At 37.7% G+C, this 16,057-nt stretch overlaps 2 protein-coding genes across 3 annotated transcripts in view; one reads left to right on the top strand and one right to left on the bottom strand.

Annotated features, from left to right (window-relative positions):
* Positions 1-16,057, bottom strand: part of LOC143213564 (P protein) — a 140,797-nt gene that overhangs the window by 110,101 nt on the left and 14,639 nt on the right. The window lies entirely within an intron of this gene.
* The window catches only part of Acj6 (abnormal chemosensory protein 6), a 102,306-nt gene extending 86,249 nt beyond the window's left edge, over positions 1-16,057 (top strand). For both annotated transcript variants that reach the window (XM_076433548.1, XM_076433547.1), the window contains exon 4: positions 1-16,057. This exon is cut by the window's left edge and continues 22,447 nt beyond it. The gene's annotated coding sequence lies outside the window, so the exon portion shown is untranslated.

The raw sequence follows: 16,057 nt of genomic DNA, 5'->3' as shown, positions 1-16,057 counted from the left end.
TTTGTCTAATGAGAGTGTTTATACAATTTGGGCGTAAAATATTGAGCAACAACAATGTACGTTCACCTGATACCGCTATAGATTTCGATATCCCACGTTGGGCTATTATTTTAGGAGGTTCTTAAAGTTAATCCTAAATCCCAATTGCCGCGGCAGTTAAAAGTCGACGCGGCGCGGCAGCAAAAACACAACCTGGTGTTCACTAATCAAAGTGTTTGTCTTGGCTTAATCCTAGCTTAGCGGAGACTTAAATATTCCTTGTAAACTTCCGTCCAACGTCGGGGATTACTAAATGGGAGCAACGGAGGGTCTTGTCTTCGACTTAGCTAGAAAGTGCCAAGCTTGGCTGTAATAGGATAAGACCGCCGAGGAGCTTTCTTTGTTGGTTTACGTACAAAGTGTGTCATGTATTGCTAAAGCAACCATTTTCTACAATTTTTCCACCAAAAATACTGTGACAATAATGTATGTTCAAGTCCTTTACCTATAACATTAGAATAATCAATAGATCGCGGATCTTTATAGGAAGAAATTGACTGGGCGAAACATAAAACTGTAAAAAATGTTGCTTTTAATGCAATAAGATGAAATCTCTGTTTATTTTACTCCTGTCTCCCACGATCAATGCAGAACATTTTCAGTTATTTAAAAAAAGAAACATCGATGACCTTGAAGCTACGAGAAAAACTACTTTGTCAAAATTAACTAAGTATTCCGGCGGGCAAACTTGCGTGAGACACCCTGTATATTCTCTCAACGACGTCTGGTTTTGTTGATCATGTCTTACGTTAGTTAAACAAACGCATGCATATGTGTAAGATAATTTTTTATACGTAGCCATTTTTTCATGAAATCCTGACTGCTTACAATACATTTTATCAAACATATACACTTGAAATATTCTCAAATAATACCTGAATGATGAGAACAAACGCGAAAATATACAAAGAACGAGTAATGCTTCAAACCATTTTTACCTCATTAGTAATTGATAACGAAATATTCGAATCTATGGTATAGCAAGCGTGAAAGAGGTCTCTATTACTGTGAATTATATCCTTCTTTTCATGAAAAGCTATTATGGGAAAAATTTACCCCACAGAAATAAAAACTGCACGGGATTAATTATCCTGCGAATAACCACTACTAAAGAACCATAGGAGAGAACCGTAGCTGATGGAATGAACTGGAGGGGAAGGATGGGTGGGGTGACAATTCACAGTGACAATTCACAGTGACGGACATTTGACACGCACGACCGAGAAATCACCTTATAATTAGTCGCAATACAGGACAATGACGTGCACGGGAGCGTGCAAAAGTTGAGTGGTATGAGGTATGACGCTGCCGAGGTGCGACACCACACTAGAGCTGGAGAAAAAGGTGGTTGCTCGAGGGGTTACGGGCCAGTTTACTAAGAAATAATGGACATCTGAACACGTACAGAAAAAAAGAGGATCCGAGACGCAGAGAACGTTGTTCTACAATCGTGTACGTTTATTGTAAAACTCGCAAATTATAAGCGGGTGTTGTGTTTTAAAAATGTTACGCGAATTGTCTAGAATTTTACTCGGCACGATTTCAAATATTCAAAACTGAGCAGACTTCTATACATATAAAAGTACAAACCGTAAAAGTCGGTAACCTTTTTCTTTGAGAAAATTTCCACCTCCGCTTTGTTAAGGAGTTATCAAGAAAATACACAGGCCAATCAGAGCGTGGCTCGGATTCTGGCTCGGGATATGCTAACGCCACGCTCAGCGGGACTAACAGTTACCGAGATACTCGTTTCATAAGAAAAGTTGCCATTTCTTTTGTATGTAAAATATTTCAAAAGTTAATAATAGTATTAACTAGTTTAGCTACATGTACATATATCCTTAACAAGAAAAATACTTACAGTATTATGTACTAGTAGTACTACATAGTTAACTATGATTTATAAATTAGAATGGGAATTAAATTCCCACCTAGGCGCTGCGTTGATCTCCCCGTAAGTAGACTGTGTAAACAATTTAAGTGTTTTAATATACATTACCGTAGACAATTAGGCAAACCATAAAGTCTGCAGATTTGGTGTATTACATGCTAGAATTATCGAAGAGAGGAGACGATTCTTATGTGGCCAGTATTTCTTGCAACAGATAGCAACAATTTTTATTTTGCATAAAGATCCGCGGTGTAGCGATAAGGATCCATTTACTAACGAAGGTGCAGCGAACCGTCGTTACTATAGCCTCCGCTACAATCTCGAAGAACGCAATGCGATACGCCTCGGAGACTTCCTGAAGCATAGAAATTGTTCGCGATTCGCAAATCAATTACAAGCTTGATCCCATCCCTGCAGGTTCCGTTTGGCAGTGCAGATTCGCGAGACGGTTGTGTAGGAAGCAGCGTATTGTTGTACCATAGAGAGACGGTATAGCTCGAAGAACCCCACCTACCCTAGCCAGGCTCACTCCCCGGCGCGGCGTGTGCCTGGCTACACACGTTAAGAGAACAGGAGAAGTGTGTATGTTTTGAGAGCGGTATTATATCGAGCATAAAGAGCGGCCTCGTCCCAAGGGAATGCAGCGTGTGCGTGCTTGCATGCTCTATTCGCGACCCCCCCAACTTGGGACAAACCCCCTTCTCAACGACCCTCGCAGCTCGCAGTTCTACCTCCTCTTCGACCCCTTCCAACTTTCCTCGCTCCGGTACAAGCGTCCCCCTTTCGGTCTATGTGCCATCACACTGACTACCCCCTCCCCCTCTATACCCCCCGTTTCCAACCTCTAACCCCACGCCCTCACCCTGTGCACCCTCGAAATGGAACCGAACAGGTTGATAATCTTCGTATAATACAAAAACTCGTACAGCCACCCTATGTTGATGCAGTCTCGCTCCCTTGTATTCTTCTCCTAACCACTTCAAATCGCCCGACTGTATCTCTCTATGCCTTCGTCTTATTAACACGTTCCTCCTTGTTCCTTTATGCCTGCATTAAACCAAACCAAAAGTCGCGTGTCCTAATGACACTCCCATTGCACGCTACATTTAGAAAGGACCAACATATATCGCAACGATCACTGGAGAAACAATTGTTACCGCGCGTCTTTGTTAACCCTTCGAAGACTATGTCCCACACTGGAACGGATGGCGGAAAAAATTCATGTATCACATTTTATCTCATTCATAATGAATTTAATTATTACATTTTAGACCAGGCCTGGCCAACACGCGGCCCGCAACGTTAAATTGTGCGGCCCGCCGGGCGATTTTATATTTCTATTGAAACTTTTGTTTGTCGTTGTATGTATACAAAAATATTAAGTAAATGCATGTATATTTTATTCATTTTGTATTTATATCACATTTTTTAAAAGCATGTTTACCTAAAGTCCGGCCCGCTGTAACGTTACGCGTCATCAAAGTGGCCCGTGAAACCATTTGGGTTGGCCAGGCCTGTTTTAGACCTTCAAATAAGGTTTTTACGAAGATAGCCCCGTTGAAATAGTTTTGTACGATAACATTGAGTTTTCAAAGTAAAATAACGCGATGTCAACTATAATACATTCAATAAAAAGCATTGTATATTTAATTTCGCCCTATTTGTAAGATATGCAGGGTGTGCCACAGTATAAAGTATAAAGATTCCCAATCTAATGATAAGATACTTTACGAACGTACATAATAAATGCTTCCAAATATACCAAACATACGAAAATGACATAGATCTAATTAATTTAATTTAATGAATTAATTTCATTGAAATAACGTTACAGTGGGTTCACGTTTTCAATTCGATCTCGGGCGATTCAAACCGTATTATTGCAGACTGTAAACTATGTCTCTTTATGTCTCCACCATGTCAAGTCGCCGAAGCGGACCGATTGCTAGCTGTATATAAAACTCAGAGGAATGGTCAATTGAAGCAACGGCGGCTTACCCAGGAAATTGCTGAGGGTCGGTCAGTCAATACTCTTAAAAGATTAACGTGTTTCTTTTCTAGGTAGTAGCGTGACATTAAAAGAAGAGGAACTATGTTGGCTGCCGAAGTAGTTGGCCGTTCGGCTACCCCGTAGTACCCACTGTTACTTCCTGATTTGTTCATCTGATTGGTCGTTCTATCAGCAATCTTGGTCAGGTTTGTTAAATACCCGCGTGACCGGTCAGTTTTCCAGGCTTTATCTTCTACCTATCCAACCTACTCTGTTCATTAACTGTTCTTTTTAATCAGACAATCAAAAATCTGGTGAACCAGACTGAACTGTTCGCAAAGGAACATTCCACCTTTGCTCGGGCAAACGTCTGTTTAGGAATGGAATGTTTTCTAGTTATTGTTACGAATTGTTTGCGTCAGAAAGATTAGTAATTTATTATAGTCCTCCTTATAGTCCTTCTTCTATCACTATTTTAGTAACACGATGAACGACTACAAAGAACACTAAGAAAATGTTTGAATCAAAATTGTGATCATACAAACTTAAACCGACTCTTGTCCACCCATTTTCTTTACGTGTTTTATTGTTTTAAACAAACTACCAATTTTCTATCCCCTTTTGTAGTTTTCTTGTTTCCATTGCTCTTGAAGATATACATATTTATAAAAAACGCATTGCTGTTTTAAAATAAAATTGTGCTTGTTATCGTGTCATACCAACTATTTAAACTTTGTTTTGTCCGTCAAATTTCTTACAGTCGTCTGTAGAGCGCTTAACGTGTGTACATCTTCTTAATTCTGCTCTCTCTCTCTCTCTATCCTTTTCCCCCTCTGTTATCCCTTTCCACGTTTCGGCTTTCGCTGTTTTACCTCGTTTCACCACTTTCTTTATTATCGTTCCGGTATTTCTCACATTCGTGATCCACTTTACCCGTTCATATCCCCCAGATTTTTCTCACTTTGTCTATCTCTACGATTCCATTTCTCGCCCTCTTCTTTTCCCCGTTGTATTCCCTTCGCAGCGGCAGTCAGGTTACTTCTCTCCGCTGCCTGTCGTCTGTCTGCACAGTTAAGTGCCCCGCTTTGATTTCCGTCGGCAAACACTGCAAATTCCTATTGACCCGTCTGCCGTCACGTTATCACGTTAAATTAGTCGAGAGTAACGAGTATCGACTCGGTGTGGTTCTATGTATATTCTTCCCCATTGGCCGATATGGGTCTACCGAGGGTGAACTCCCGCAAATTGTACCACCGATTGTTCCGTAGTGCGATTCGATTATTCGAACGCGATATTATTTACAGCACATCAACAATTTCGCTCACTGATATTAACAATCTTGTACTCTTTCTTTAAGGTAAGATATTTGCTAAGAAACAGTTTCAATCAAAATCGTTCTATATTTGATAAATGCTGCACAATATTAAAACTCAATTAATAAAATTCGTTTCGATATAATCTTATTACGTATTAATGTTCCGTATTAAGTATTAATGTTTCAAAGGATTCTCAGCTACTTCTGGAATTCTTTACTGAATTTTTAGGAATCTATGCGGCATTATTAAATATCCAACACACAAAGTATGACAATCTTAATTTAATAACTTATGAAATCATGCTTATTGTATACAGATTTAATTGTCGCTTGTTATTCCTAACGTTTTAAATATTGTTATGAACTTACTGCAAGTTTTTTTATGCGTGTAGTAGTGATTTTTCTATTTCTCGCAGTTGCACTTAGAGGTACCATTCATTTTCTTTTTAATTTCGACAGTTGAACTACAATTCATAGTATTATTACATGAATAAAAGGTGTCTATAAATAAAAGAAACTTGGAAACACCAACATTCAAATATTACAAAGCGAAATTTTTCGCATAAAATACCTGGATCTCAAACCAAGTAAGAAAAGTAAAGGAATGCTGCCCTTCGTCAAAGAAAGAAACGAAAACTTTTTAATGAAAAATTGTGTTCCCATGTAATTCTTTAGAATGTTCTCTTTATTCCCTGAATTCACACAAGGATGCGGAAAATGCTGAAAATGTCGAGATTGGATTGTATATGTATATGTCTGTTCAAGATGCTAAATAGAAAACTGTTATTCATTTATAATTATTTATAATAATTTATTTCTAATAACTACCCCTTCTTCACAATCGCTGAATCATAAATCAAATATTTTATACCATTGTATATCTAAGTTTACAATCACCTACATTCTAAGACTGTTTCATCATCATTTACTTAACAATGTCGGTTTATTCTTGAAAGGGGTAGTTATTGAAAGAAACAAAAAAAAATGCTCGCTTGAATCCTGCACTGTGTGTGAACGGAAGATACATTGAATATGAAGCATACGTATAGGTTTACAATGGAAGTAAACTTTGGGAAAAAGAAGTTCCGTGGAGGCGGGACGGCGGGGGGGGGGATGAAATTTGTAAGACCCAAAATGGACCATCATAATGCGTATCGGCGAAGACTATAGTTATACCTATACGAATCTCAGAAAGTTAAGGAGAAGACGGAGCATAACGGTACTGCGTGACAGTGTCTCCTAAATATTCAAGCGGAGCAGGTACCTAAAACTTGGCAGCTTTATCTCGGCATTACTCGAAAATTTATTCATATATAATGAACGGCTGAATAATGTAGGAGGTTAACCCCTTGTTCTGCCTCCACAAAGCCTACACGAGGAAACTGGGAGCTTGAATACTGCGAGGAGGAGATGGAAGAGTAAGAAGTAACAAACGCGGTACCAGATTATATTTAACAGGTTGGGTGGGGTCTTCAGATTGGGGGAGAAATATATTTTCCATGGAATTATGCAGGGATACAAGGGAATTAACTATACCATATTTGATTATTACCCTTTTAATCTGACTACGGGCCAAACATTTTCCAACCTAGATTGCGATCGATTAATTATAGCGCGATATCTCTAACCAGTGTCGTCTGAATCGAATCGTATTCCAGTCGTCTTCAGAGAATACTGGGATCACAACAAATATTTTTTTCTAAATCTAAGAAGACCGAAAAAGAAAGTTCTCAACCGTTGAGCATCGATTCAATTAAGGTAAATGATAGTTTTTAAATGTTTCTTCGGTTTAGATGACAATGAAATACGTTTCATGGTGCTTGCCGAATTCATCTACGGACTATTAAGGACACAATGGAGTAAAAGAGGGCGCCGAAATAAATCCGTTCCCGATACCCTTTGTAATTTGAGATGATCGGCTTGCTTGATCCGTATTGGGACCCGGAGCAGTCTCTTATATGTGTCACCAGAAAGCGGTCGTAATCTGTGATGTGATCCGCTGGGTGAAGAAGATGCCGAGAGGACCAGTTCAAGTGGATTTTGTGAAGGAAAAGGAATTACAAACGATGCTCAAGGGAACAGCACTATATGTCAATTTACCAATAACTGTACAGTCTGATCGGTAACTAGCGGGACAACCGAGAGAGAGAAGGGGCTGATTCTACATAAAAAAGAAATAAGTCGAAAGTATAGAATAAAATTTTGGAACAACCTAAATGTTCGTAGTCTACCGATGAGAAAGCAATCCTTCCGAGTCTGAATATGTTGAGATAATGTATTCATAGTAGTATAAAGTGATGTCGAAGGACTTATAGCGATTCGTAGAGCGAAGATCCGTACAAAGACAATTGCACGAAAACACCCGCAGTATATTTCAAAGACGGACAAGGAACAAATAATGGCGCTCATGGGAAGAAGAACAGTACGTGGCTTGCCGCGTACGATATAGTCGGAACATAATGGTTAGGGTAGTCATGGATGGTGGGGTTGGTGCGGGGGTAGGAGACTCTCCAGTGATCGGTGCAAAACTGCAAAGCTTCCTAATGGACGTCCATTGCTCTCGTCAGAGATATGTCTACTTATCAGCTTAAATGCGCACGCATTTAAAACAGGAGGAAAGTAATAACTGTCGCTGTGTCTAATCAATTTGATGTGACGCGCGACAATTTCGGCGTTATCCGTTGAAAATTGACGCATAAAAAGCTCCCTACTATTTATAGTGTTCTATTTGAAATTGACTTCCAAGGAGTCAAGTGCTGCTATTTATTTTAAACAATTTTGTTCACTAATTATACATTATTATTGAAATAGCTCTGAAACTTTGTTGTGCATATTTGTGGAACTTGTATTTGTTTTACCTAAAAAATAAGACAATTAAATAAATAAAGGAAGAACCAAGCACGTAATAAGAATTTTTCTAAATCTGATGTGTCGCTGTCACACTCGACAAAGGAGTGCAAAGGTTTAAAGGAGAAACCGCGACGCGATGAACGTTATTCTCCGGGATCGAGAGGCAATCAGAAATAATGTCGCCTGGAATATCACCGGCGACCGAATCGAAAACGGTTCATCGGGAATAGAAAGGGGAAGCCGAGGAGGCGTGGAGGGGTCGAAGAAGAGAGAAGAGTCTTGCTTGAAATCCCCGAGACGATGGGAAACGGTGGAAGAGAAAAGAGACAGAGAAAGGGAGAACGCGACGAAGGCCGCGCACGGATGCTGCGTGCTTCTCCATTTTGTCTTAACGTGGTGTATGCGGTTGCTAGGCAACAGCCCTTACGCTCCATTCATTTATAATTCAGCAGCCAATGCGGGCCACGCGAGTCCGCACCCTCGCTCAGTCATTCGGCTCCGGTCTGCTCTGTGAAACGCTGAAACAGTGCGCCTCCGCGGTTATACAGCGCACGCACCTTCGCCTCGCTTCGCTTCGTTCGCATGCACGCATATTCCTTCTTCTTCTTCTACTCTATACTCTATACATATATGTAGTATACCTACGTATACTCTCCCTCTCCCCTCGAACCCCTATTTCCTACCTTTTTCCTTGCCGTTCCCGCTTATTTTACCCTTAACTTACTCTCGCACTCTAACCCTCGTCTGTATCGCCAACAGCGTTCACGATCCTGCTTTATGCACTTTTCCACGGTTTACAGCCTTGAACAATGCCGCCTTGCAGCCTCTTCACCCCACCCCCTCCCCACACACACCCATCGTAACCAGTATTTACCATTTTTTGCATCTTCATTTCGTTTCATTTATTTATGGCTGGAACTCCTTAATGTTGCTGATGCCATGCAATGGGATCATATCTGAGAAGAAAAAGAGGACACTTTCATATTTTGAACAGAATTTTAAGCCTTATGTTAATATCAACAAATTTCTGTGACGTTCATTGATCAACATTGTAGTCGTTAGATTTCATGACACTATGGTATTTATGAGTACAATTAATTATTATACAGATGGATAATTCTTTCAGTAATCACTAGACTGCCGACATTATGCATTTATGATAAAAACGAGCTGGTTCAATTTGACATCGTACTAAGATTAAAAAATATTAAGAACCCTATTACACCATTTCCAACTGTGATTAAGATTATTATAGATTATTATTAGACTGCGGTTCTTTACGTATTTATGGCTTCTGAAGATTTTCAAAGAATGCTAGAGTATAAAATTAAAATTATTATAGATTATTATTGGACCGCGGTTCTTTACGTATTTATGGCTTCTGAAGATTTTCAAAGAATGCTAGAGTATAAAATTTGACAGAATTTAATACGATTTTTATTTATTCCAGACCTGCGAAGGTTACTACCACTGAAAATAAGATTCTATTTAATTCCACATTCTCTTGAAATTCGTCTACAAAAATTGCAAATTGCATAAACATCCGCAGTCTAATTAATATATTCATTGTAGAACAAATTCTCCTCTATGGCTCCTGTTTCAGACAAGTTTTATTTTGCATAAAGATCCGCAGTCACATTCACAATTTTGATCGGTTATTGCACTCAAACTTTGGTCTCATGTCATTTTAATCTATGTACGTATGTGTGGCATTTTCCCCTGTATGGTAGTCATTGTTTGTTGCACATTCGCACTTAAACATGTAGATTAGTTTTTGTTTTATAGACATTTATTTGTTAAACTTTGTACGTACATAATAAAGGAATACTTTATTGATATCTACTTATTTATACACTAATTTCACATAGTATTTGACGATCATTTTAATCTTTAAAACGTGTTATATCCATTCTCCTCATTAATCAATTGTGAAATATGTAGTATAATGAATTGTCCAAACCAATATCCAAATCAGTTATATCGAAGTACTTCAGTCTAAGTTAAACTGTTCAATTATTCTAAATTAACAAATTGACAAACTCTACATACATATATGAATAATCATCGATTATGCAACGATCAAATCAAAATCTAATGGCGAACCCGTTTATTACGCATATAATTGGAATTTGTGGTTTCATTTTAGTTTCGTTTGCTAAGTCTGATTGGTTTAGTTATAGCACAATTATTATTAAGAATAACCAATAACTTCAACAGTTAACGCAACTTAAATCTAAAAAAGTAAGCCATTTTATACCAAACATAGTTTACGTATGAATAACAAATCTGATATCCATATGGATTAACGTCATGGATACTGACAACGATTTTAATCGGATCGCGCGGAACATTAATCATGTTATCTCACACATCATTACTTTGAAACCGTGAATTGCACTTAAATTGTGTCTTGTATGTCCTTTCGAAGTAGTGTCGATCTTTAGGATGACTGTGATATACTACAAGATTTAAATATTTCATTTTATGACACATAGTTCACGGTAACACTCTGCCTAGCAACTTGCAATAATGAAGGATGATATTTTCCATCAACATGTCTAATCGACTGTAACAAGTAATCTGTCGACTCAACCATTCAATTTATCGTGTATTTTCCGCTATTAACGGCAGAAAGAAGAGCAAGTTTTACAGATATAACACCATCGAAAATTTTACCCTTCCTACCCGTGAATCTAGGACTGTATTCGGATTGTGAACAGTAACTCTCTGCCCTAGCAACGACTTGTGATGTAAAGGACGACCATGGGAAGTTCGATACCGTACCGGCAAGGCCAGCCTGATGCATGCGTCGAAAAAGACTTTAATCCGAGCGTCAACAGAGGTATTACCGCGCATCGGTGGCCCGACTCTTCTCATCCCTTCATATTCCCACCTCAACTCCCTTTAACCCCGACCATTGGCTACGGTATGGAGCCTAGCGAGCGAAGCGAGGAGTTGCCGTCCCCAACTCACTCGCCTCATGCCGTATTCATGGTTCATTATCATAGCGAATCATGGCCCATCAGCTTTTGATTGTCCGCCGGTGTTGTTAGTCCTAACTAATGCGACTGCAGTGACCACGATACCTAGGACATCCGGAATGTTGTATTAGAGGATAAGCAGCATCTCTCCCTCGCGATTATCCTGTCCTTCCTCCTATCTTCATCCTTCCTTTTCAACGAATCTGCTTACTTTTTTTTTTTGAAATTATAGTCCACGTTGCGCGGTGGAAAGGATCGAAATTCAACAACGCGGACCAGCGTTTTTCTCGGAAACAATAAGCATTTCAAAATTAATGGAAGAGCTAGAACTTACGGTATATCTTACCGGCAACATGGTAACTAGACTGCGGATCTTTATGCAAAATAAAAAGTTTGTTCATAGATTGTAAGAAACTGGAGGCATATATAAATGTTCTCGACTCATTAAAAATTGTATAGAGTTGAAAATAATATATCGACATCCTTAAATTTTTGTAATCTCTTCACTACTTGAAATTTTACCCACTCATTTTTCCCATAAATGCATAAAATCCGCAGTCTAATGATAACCTATGTCAGCTTTTTAGGTTTACATTATTTTTCGAGAGACGATGGTGACCTTCAAGACAAGACCGAGTCAAGATGAATTCATTCATATGTAACAGAATGACTTCTTTTTGAAACTTCTTTTTCAATAAGACTACTTTTTGAAATTTTCCTACAATTTTCAATTTCATCCACATACCCAATTTTGCTATAAATGCACAAAGATCCGCAGTGTACTTGTAGCATGTACAGTGTACATGTAACATATTGCATAAAATGCAAACATTTAAGTACATAAATATTGTAAATAATGATCTTTTCATAAACCAAATGCAATATCTTGGCCTATTTGCAGAGTTCCTTTCAAGAAGGTACGTAAATATTGTATAAACTGGAATGCACGTTTCAAACACAAAAGCAAACAAAGCAGGTTCTATTAAATAACGCAAACATGATTACATCGTACATTCTTTTGGTTTCCCTCAAATACGGATCACATGGGTTTGGTCGCAGGATCTCCATTAATATGTGAAATCTTTCTTTAGTATCGTGCTCAATAAAACGATATCGTCATAAAATCGGACAGGAGATTTCCTTTATATCTACGCATTATGCCGATATCTAATACATTATTCCGCTAATTCTGATTTTCTGTATTCTCTATATGCATGTGGTTTCCCTTCAACTTTGCTCAATGTGCTATACAGGGTGTCCGGAAAATGTCGTACTTCCTGGAAAGGGGTGATTATAAATATTCTTCAAGGAACCCTAAATTTAGATAACAATTTAGGACAGTGTTTTCAAACGTTGATTGTCTACTCAATTCTTATTTTATGTAACATTACATATTGCACATGTTACATACTCCGAAGTGTCACTTGCACTTATCGATCGAGTACGAAACTCTGCTAATTGTAATGGAGTTCAGAATTCAATTCTCTCTTCGATCAGAATACTAAAATTAGAACCCTTTACAATAAAGAAACTCGAGGTATCCGTACTATGTCGGACTAATTACATGGTATACTACTTTTGAAACCGCGCGACTATCGTTTCAACCATTCCTCCACATAGTTTACGCTTAAGTAATTTACATGGCACGGTTAGCTGAATCAGCTTGTGTAACTGCACCGAATTCTCGCGCAGTTATAAGTCGGAGTGCTTGCGCATCCCTCGTAAATGAAGTAATTTTCGGAAAATGTTGTAAACGAAGGAAAATGTCGATCGTACGTTGCATGTGATGTACCGTGTGAAGTCGCCTGGTTAGACGGTCTAACTAAGTTGGCACCTCGGACGGACGGCAAACGACCTTTTCCTCTCTGTCTCCCATCACTGCACCTTGACTCCTGCTCGACCACGGTTTCGCATTAATTATTCACGTTGAACCCAATTTGCGTGCAAGGAGTGTTCTAGGAAACTGAGACCACGGTACCATTTCGAATTCACCGAATTCCAAAGAGGAGAACTTCCCGAAAGCCTTTTTGGAAATCACCTGCCATTTATTACCAGGGACTGACAAAGGATATTGGAAAATTCTTCATCAAATATTAATTGGTTCTTTCTCGGATAACTAGGCCGTGTGACAAATAAAATCCGACGATTACCATTCCGTCGACATCATTATTTCGCGCGGTTCCATACTTTTACGTTTGTGACAAGTATTTCGACACCGCAGTTAACGATGTCAAGCATATGAATGAACAAATGAATATGTGTACAGAAGAGTGAGCAGAATATAGTTTACACCGACGAAATTGCAGTTAATAAAGAAGAATGTTTTTGTAGACACGTTTTAATTTTTAAATGTTTTTCCACGCTGGCCACGGTCCTCATACCTGCCAAACGTTCACGTGTTTTACTTCTGTGTATATTTTATAATAAGCTCAACGGAAACAATTGCGAATTCTATCTTATTACGATACAGAGGAAATTGATAATACATATTACCCTTGCTGTTCTCTTTATATCAATTAATAAATGGCACTTCCCGTGCAAGTAATAAACAATGTTACTAATATATGTATAAACCTCGCCAAATCCTCATAAATGAAAATATTTAATATAATTGAGAACAATACTTTACAACAGAGAAAAGTATTTTTCAGGTTCAGTGTCTATCACAAAATAAATATAGAATATACATTCCTAAATAATTAAAGCTTTGTCATGTTTGCCGTGGTAAGAACAAATTGAAAATATTGTAACAAATTAGTATGTACCATAATGAAGATCTCAAAGCCACATAAATCTTATTTGTTTGAACTCACAAATTACAATTTACTTTTGTTCGTATGAAAACCTTTGTACAATCGTAATTCTAGAATCGTATATTTAAATGTATGTGTCAGCAATACGACCGAAAGATTATCGAAATTTTAATTTCATGTTTCGATGTTGCACATTACGAATGATAGATACTGGTAGTTTCTACAGTATTTCCCACCACCTCAAATGATATCCAGCTGCAATTTTAGTCTGATTTCTGAAGCGCGAGGGTTCGAGAGAGTTGGGATTTTCCTCGCTCATCCCACTCGAGTCTGCACTCGAAGAACATCCCTAATGGGAACCGGCAATGGGTTGGGATGGGTTGACAATCCTCTAATTACTTTAAAGTAGTTCTCAATTCTCCGAACGCTGTCACAGTTATCGAGGGTTGCAAGCCAGAAATTTTAGTATCTTACAAAGAACGGGGGAAGTGATTCACGATCCAGAACTGTAAATTACATATATTTTTTCATTTCTAATAATCCAGTTTATATGGTTTTTACTAAACTTTCGAAAAATAACGATTATGCATATGTATTTCAATATTTTATCTTATTGTCGCGTCTCATCAATCTTTATGTAATCAATAGATGGCAGACCTTTATGCAATTATGGCTTTCGTAAATTTTATATAAAACACGACAGAATTTAGTACGATTTTAATTTATTTCAGATCTAAAAAGGCTACTATATCAATTAAACATATTCTGAAAATCTGCGATGAGCTACATGCGTTTAGAGATGGTATAAATTGCAACTTTTTCACGATTTTCGATCTCTAACTGCAATAAATCTAATAATTCTTACATCTTTCAATGTCTGTCGTTCTTCAAAGCGTATTTTTAAAATTTTCAATACACCTAGAAAGTTATAAAATGCAACTTTTAGTATTTTCTCTACAATTCCGACCAATTTCAAGTTTTGAAATAATTTCTTTGCGGTAAACTAATTGCTCTAACTTCTGAAAAAGTTTAAATCCTATAGTCCGATATGTAAAAAGTTATCGTGTTTTTAAGAGTGTCCGAATATTAATGGAAGTCACTGTAGGTGTGCCGGAGATCGATAGAATAAATCGAATTTTCTGTTTTCCTGGTTATCGGCAAAATATCTTCTATTTGCTTCCCGAGGCGCGGGTATCGCATAAATTTATGCTTAACGGGAGCATAAAGGTCTGACAAGGAATGAGTTCCGAGACCTTGACTTAAATGGAGGCGAGCGTACGGGTAGTTGCTGCTACTCGTTGATTATTTATTCAAAGGGTATTACGGGCTCCACTAATTATAATTTATATCGTGGCAGTAACAACATCACATCGACCATACAGCTTCAGAGGTGGCAGCATATACGTGAAAGTGCTAGCAAAACTTCAGCGACACCATACGCTGTAACTACGCTGCTGTTTATAAATATCTTCCACCTTACAAATGCATTTAGTCAACAGTCAGATATTTTTCGAAACGAATACGCTATCCGTTTTTAAAACTAGCCCATATTTTTCCATTTCTACTAGCTCGAAACCACATTCTTTATAAACGTAAACGCACGTGTAAAACTTAACATTTCAATTATACGTTTTGTAAACGTAGTAAATATTTATACTAACGGATAATAAGTTTATGGAGTTTAATAAACAAGTTTAATAAACTTATAATATAAACGTATAAGTTGAATAAACTTATTTAACACGAAATATATATAACTAGATTTTTAATCTATTGGCTAACACATAAAAGTAACTTCATTTTTAAGATTGTCAATATATCATGTGAATATACGACTTCGCCTCTATTCAAATCATTAAGGGAAGAAATAACGTTCAATTTAGTTTCTACTCCTTGCAATCGATGCAGACAATTTTTATATTGCATACAGATCCGCGTTCATCTATTGATAAAAATAGAGTAGAAATTGTTCTTTATTTGAATTTAGGTGTAACACCCAGACTGATTGAAAATTGTATTTAAAAAAACATACGCGTGGAAAACCACGCGCGGCAGAAGTCTTCTTGCAGTCTAGTAATGTTTAGAAGTAAATTAAGATCGGAAATGGTAAATAATCCTAATGAAGCGACAACAAGATCAGGAACAACTCTCGATGCAGTATTTGCAAGACATTTAGACAAAATTGAATCAAGAATATTTATATCATATTTTAGCTATCACAAACCAATTGTTTCAATG

Source organism: Lasioglossum baleicum, chromosome 11, assembly GCF_051020765.1.
Source record: "Lasioglossum baleicum chromosome 11, iyLasBale1, whole genome shotgun sequence".
Lineage (NCBI taxonomy): Eukaryota > Metazoa > Arthropoda > Insecta > Hymenoptera > Halictidae > Lasioglossum > Lasioglossum baleicum.
The sequence above is the reverse complement of the archived record's forward strand: the minus strand, read 5'-3'. Positions and strand labels throughout refer to the sequence as shown.